The sequence below is a fragment of the Camelus ferus genome, chromosome 36 (genome assembly GCF_009834535.1).
Source record: "Camelus ferus isolate YT-003-E chromosome 36, BCGSAC_Cfer_1.0, whole genome shotgun sequence".
Taxonomy (NCBI): domain Eukaryota; kingdom Metazoa; phylum Chordata; class Mammalia; order Artiodactyla; family Camelidae; genus Camelus; species Camelus ferus.
In genome coordinates, this window is record NC_045731.1 from 17,766,282 (window position 1) to 17,772,019 (window position 5,738).

Genomic DNA, 5,738 nt, shown 5'->3' on the forward strand with positions numbered 1-5,738 from the left:
CTAAGTTACTCTCTACTTCAACAAACTCCTCATGGCATTTTTCACTTCTGAGTTTCTCACTGTGTAAATGATGGGATTTAACATGGGAGTAAGGACTGAATAGAACACACTCACCAACTTGTCTACCAGGTATGTGTCCACAGGACATTTGTAGGTGAAAATACAAGGGACAAAATAGAGCACCACTGCTGCAAAGTGGGAACCTCATGTAGAGAGTGCCTTGTGCCATCCTGCAGAGCCATGGGATTTCAGGGAGCTCAGGTGACTATGTAGGAGATGCGTAGCATGAAAAAAATCAGTAAGCACATGCCCCCACTGTTGGCTGCCACCGCCACTCCAAGCCTGTAGGGGTCGCTGCAGGCAAGTTTCAACAGTGAGAAGAACTCACACATGAAGTGGTCAATGACATTGGGACCACAGAAGGTCAAGTCATCTGCAGAAAGAATCTGCAGAGTAGCATGCACAATCTCCCCAGTCCAGGCCATCACCACCAGGAGCTGGCAGATCCTCTGTCACATGATGGTCGTGTAGTGCAGAAGCATGCCAATGGCCACATAGTGATCATAGGCCATGACAACCAGTATGATGACTTCTGAGCCTCCCAGGAAGTGTTCCAAAAAGAGCTGGGTCAGGCAGCCACCCCAGGAGATGATTTTCCTCTGGTGCAGCAGGTCAATGAGCATTTTGGGGGTTGTGACAGAAGTGAGGGAGGCATCTAAGACAAACAATTGAAAAATTAATACAAGGGAGTTGAAAGTGTGGGGCTGAGGGAGATGGTAATGACAATGAGCAGACTGGCCAGCAGGGTAAATAGGAAAGTAAACAGAAAGATGGTGAAGACTATTTTCTGCAAGTGTGGGTCTTGTCTGAGTCCCAAGAGAACAAATTCTGTCACATTGTTGGGAGGCGTAAGGAGATCCATTCAGCAAGTAACACCTTCGTGGAACCTGACTTACCTAGAAAAGAAATAAGGAAAGATATTCATTAATCATGAAAAGATCATGGTCTGAATACCTTGGTGCAAAAACAGAGCAGTCACTGTACCTGTGGAGCGTGGCCCTGACACTCCTGCCTTGGTGCTTGTTTCAGTTCTCTCTTACATCCTCCATGATGTTTCCTTCTCTTCAGACACCTCATACCTGTCACCTGTAAAACCTCTATAGGGCAACAATTGATGGGAAATTTACTGAGAAAAACCTGGGCTGTCCTCGTGAGATCTGGATTCTCTTTCTGGTTCCAACTCCATGCTACTCTGGTATGTCAGCTCTGTGTCCCATGATCCCGAGCCCTCCTCTGCGTCTGTGAGGTTACAAACTGTAAATCTCAGATGGGTCTGTAAGCTGAGAGGTGCTGAACACAGGTAAGATGTATTCCATCTTTCATGAGAATTTACATTTGAACCCTCAGCTCTAACTGGAAAGAAAGACAGTGGCAGTGAATATCTACCATAAGCAGGCCATTTAGGGAAGTGTATATGTTGTTGTTGACATACCCTCCCTGGGTACCTCCCATAATACATATACTATTCATGTGAGTCTTGTCACTCAGCCGACCGCAGTGCCTGGCCCACTGCCTGCAGTTCCTGAAACCTATTAGGTGATTAGTAAGTGCTTAGAGAATCGCCATTCTCCATGGGTAAGAATGCGACTGCTTCCCAGACCACAGACCTACCAGGAATTAAAGTGTGTTTGTCCCCTGCTCTGTTTATCATTGTTTATCTTCTCTATGAGAAACATAAATAAAAATCTGAAAAGAAGCTGTATTCCAGTTTAATAGTTTCTAACACATTTATAGGGTAAATATGAAAATATGAATCATCTCTAGTTAAGAGTAAGTTACTGGATCATTTTACTCTCAAGATAATTATAGTGTTTTTTAACTGATAATTCTTATTCTTCAAAATTCTGTTCCACACACAATTTAATATTGGCATATTCAGTGAATTTACAGCCTTTGTAGACTTGGAAAAAAAAAAACAAACTCTTGCATAGGTGTTCAGTACACAGGATCTGTCACACAAAGGGAATCCCAATTTTCAAAATTCTAAAAATAATAAAAAATGAAATAGTCTGCTAGATACAACAGAGAGATAGACAATATACATATATGTGTAAAAACACGCACAACACAGACATGTAAAATCTCTTACTTACTGTAAATACCTACTACAAGTTCACTCATTCAACACATATTTCCTAGACATATATTAATGTATGTTTGTTCACACAATCATGAAAAGTATTCCTCTTAAATGCCAATGATGCCTGAAATTTCACTACCAAAGAGCAGCAACTCATCCCTCCATGATGTGAGTGACCTTCCCACCCCTTTATGTTTCTGCGACAGGCATTCACATTCCTCCAGTCTCCCACCTTCCCGCAGCATCCATCATCCATCATTCCTGGTTACAGGACACGGCATTACTAATACAATGAGGAAATTTGGGGACAAAGTTTTCCCAAAGAAGAGGGAAAACATAAACATAATAAAATGTATTTGACCAAAAATATCTTTTCCTTTGAATGATACATTTTGAAAGCTTTATTTTTTTAATTATCCAAAATGAAAACCTTACACATATCTGGAAACAAAGTGCAGCAGCTGCAGTACATGCCCTTGTTGTGATGTGGGATCCCTCAGCAGAGAGGAAACAAGAGGAGTGTGCATAGAGTAAGAATTAGACATAATTAATAAAAGTGATTTAGGAATACCTAGGAAGAAATGAAAATTATTTTTTCCTTTTTCCTTTGGCTCCACAGAACTCTTTCTAGGAATAAGCCCTAAAGGAAAATATTTTTAGAAGAGAAATGTCATTATTTATAGACATGATCAACACTATTTTTAAGAGCTGTGAAAAATTTAGAAACTACATGGAATATTCAATATTGGCGGGTTGGATGATTAAAATATAGTGCATCTCCTTGATTCATTTGTACTTTTTAACAGAGATGTTTAAATCTTGTGTTGTATCATAGGAAAATTCTTACATTGTTTTCTTAAGTAAGGAAAATTTGGGATGTGAATTTGAATTATATAATAATTCTAACTAATTTAATTCTAATTATATTATTATCATAACTTAAATATCTCTCACTGAGAAAAAATATTTTATTTATAAATTGATGTTAGTGTAATTGAGTCTTTCTTGATGTTTTCATGCTGAAGAGAGATTGAAATCATAGATTGGTGAAGATGAGGGGTGATCATAAAACTTGTAAGATCCATTTAATCTTGAAAGCCTATGATTATATGATATCCTGGGGGAAAAACAGAAACAAAAACAAAAACAAAAAAAACCTTACCTATGAAGTTGTCTGACATAGTTCTATGGCCAGGGTGCCAGGCAGCTGTTAGCTCACCAAGAAAGAAGTAAAATTGTAAGATTAAAAATGCCACATAGCTCAGCTATAATATGTGTCTTTGCTGATTTGTAAGCAGGACCTTTGGATAAGGCATTTCTCTTGAAACCTAAAAGTGCTACCACATTTTCTGCTTGTAGCCCAGTTCTGTGAAGTTTTTATCTGTGGCTAATTGGACCTCAGGGGTACTTCACCACCATTAGTAGATCTTGCCAACAACCTAATTATTGCATTTAACTGAATTTCAGAGAACTCTTAGAGCATTCATGTTATTTTTGAACTCCTCCTTAAACCTGCATGAAAGCAAAACACTATGACAAGAGAAAAACATCATCAGTTTGAACAATTTTGAATTTAGGCATTTGATGACAAATGAGCATAATTTGGAGTCCAAATATTGACTATTGTATAAACTAATCATTTAGGTAGGTAACTATCTGAATTTAAAATTTTTCAGGATAGTATTTCATTTTAGTTGATCTACCATTCATTCTAATCATAATTTTTAAATATTGTTTTTAGATGTACAAGTGATAATTATGAACACTATTATAATTATGGCACTTTCGACCTGGTAAAGTTTACAGTAGTTTTTTAAAGTGGTCATATCTTGTGTTAATGCTGGAATTAGATTAACATGATAATGGTGAAAATAATTCAATTTTTCAATTATATTTGGAGATGGTAAAATGCAATTTTGTCATTTAATCTCATGATAGACCTATGGAAACTGAAAAAATTGGCAATAATATTCACAATTTATAACAAGAAAATATAAGACATTGAATAAGAAAACCATTTGGCAAGGGGAAATAAGAAACCAGACCACTAAACCCTGGGCCAGGATTCTTATCTTTAAATTATTGCTTTACAGTGAAATTGTCCTGATGTTGTTAAGCTGCCACCAACAGTAAGATCTATTACAATTACCTACTAAAATAAATAAATTTGAATATTTGAAACTATTTTGTAAATAAATTCAACCAATTCAATGCAGGAATATTCCTATATAGAACTACACTCACTCAACATGTTAAAGTATGCTTTTTTTAATAAGAAGGAAAATAAATTGTGCATAGCTCTGGATTGGGTCTAGAGGATGTGGTCACTATCAGCAGGATGTGCCATGAAGGAAAAGAGTTTAAGAAAACTGAAGCCACATGACTAAACTTAGTTTGACTAGGCACTTTAATAGTGTAATGCTGTAATAATATGTGTAATGATAGATGTCAAAGACTGAATGAGGATGTGAAATTACCTAAAGATCTATAAGGAATATGGATTTTGTGGAAGTGTCAGTGTGAAAGTGTTTTTCTACTTGAACTAGTGTTTTAATTCTGGAATGAAAACTAGAATCAGACCAGAGAATTGGCATGTACAGAGTCATCATTCCCAACCTCATAAAAGCTTGACATCTGTGGGTTCATCACCAGTTGTGGGTTCTGGCCAGCAGAAGTCCCTCCGAGATGGAATGAATTACTCAAGACTCTGTGGAAAATTCAAGAGAGCAAGAGAGAGTTGGGAGCCAACTCCAGAGCTTCTCAAATCTCTCATATTTATTGAGTACAGTCAAAGGAGGAATGCAGGAATTTAGGGAAGGACAGGGTGGGATCACAATGAGTACAAAGGCTTTGTTTATTGTTGGTGTTTGGCTCAAGGTCAGAAGACCCTTTTTGGTGAATCATGTTCACGTTGAGCCTTTCAGCTTATCAGGGCGGAACGTATGAGAATCAGCTGCTTGACAACTTGGACTCAGGTGGCTGTGCCTGTCTTAGGTTGCCCCCTCAGGGGATCTTACCTGGCATTGGCTACCCAGCCTTCTCACCTCTGAGTCTGCAGCTTTTTATAACTTGTTTTCCATTCCAGCCCAAGGCTGTTTTGGGGATAGAAGACTAACAGCAGGCATGCCCAGAGTTTATAGCCGGGGGCCTGGGTCATTTCTAAAGCCTCAAGGCAGTTACTAAGCACATTTCTTTAAGGAGATAAGTGGCTGGGATCTGTTACAATTTGTTAACCCAATCATGGGCTCCCTCAGACATCCATTCACAGTGACAGATTAAGTGACCTTCCAGCCTCTACTTAAATAGCTACAGTTTGGGGCACAGAGATTGCTTTAGAACCCCAACCCCTGTCTAGTCTAGCTCTCCAAGCCCTAGAGAAGCACGACATGGAAGAAGAGCAGAGTTCAGTGTAAAGCAGTGAGGATTGTCTCTGAAAATCATTTTTCAAAAGAGGAGTTCCTGGAGCTGTACCAGGAAAGTCTGTATCCAGAATACAAATCCAAGGCCAGAGTTGTTTAAAGCCCTGGAGAGACACAGGGTTTCAAACTTGAAAGGTAAATCAGAAAGAAAGCAGAAGAAATTATATAGAGATCTTATC

The 5,738-nt window shown here is 38.4% G+C and overlaps 1 pseudogene; it reads right to left on the reverse strand.

Annotated features, from left to right (window-relative positions):
• LOC102503822 lies at window positions 1-1,493 on the reverse strand (annotated as a pseudogene).
• Between the last annotated feature and the right edge of the window lie 4,245 nt (window positions 1,494-5,738).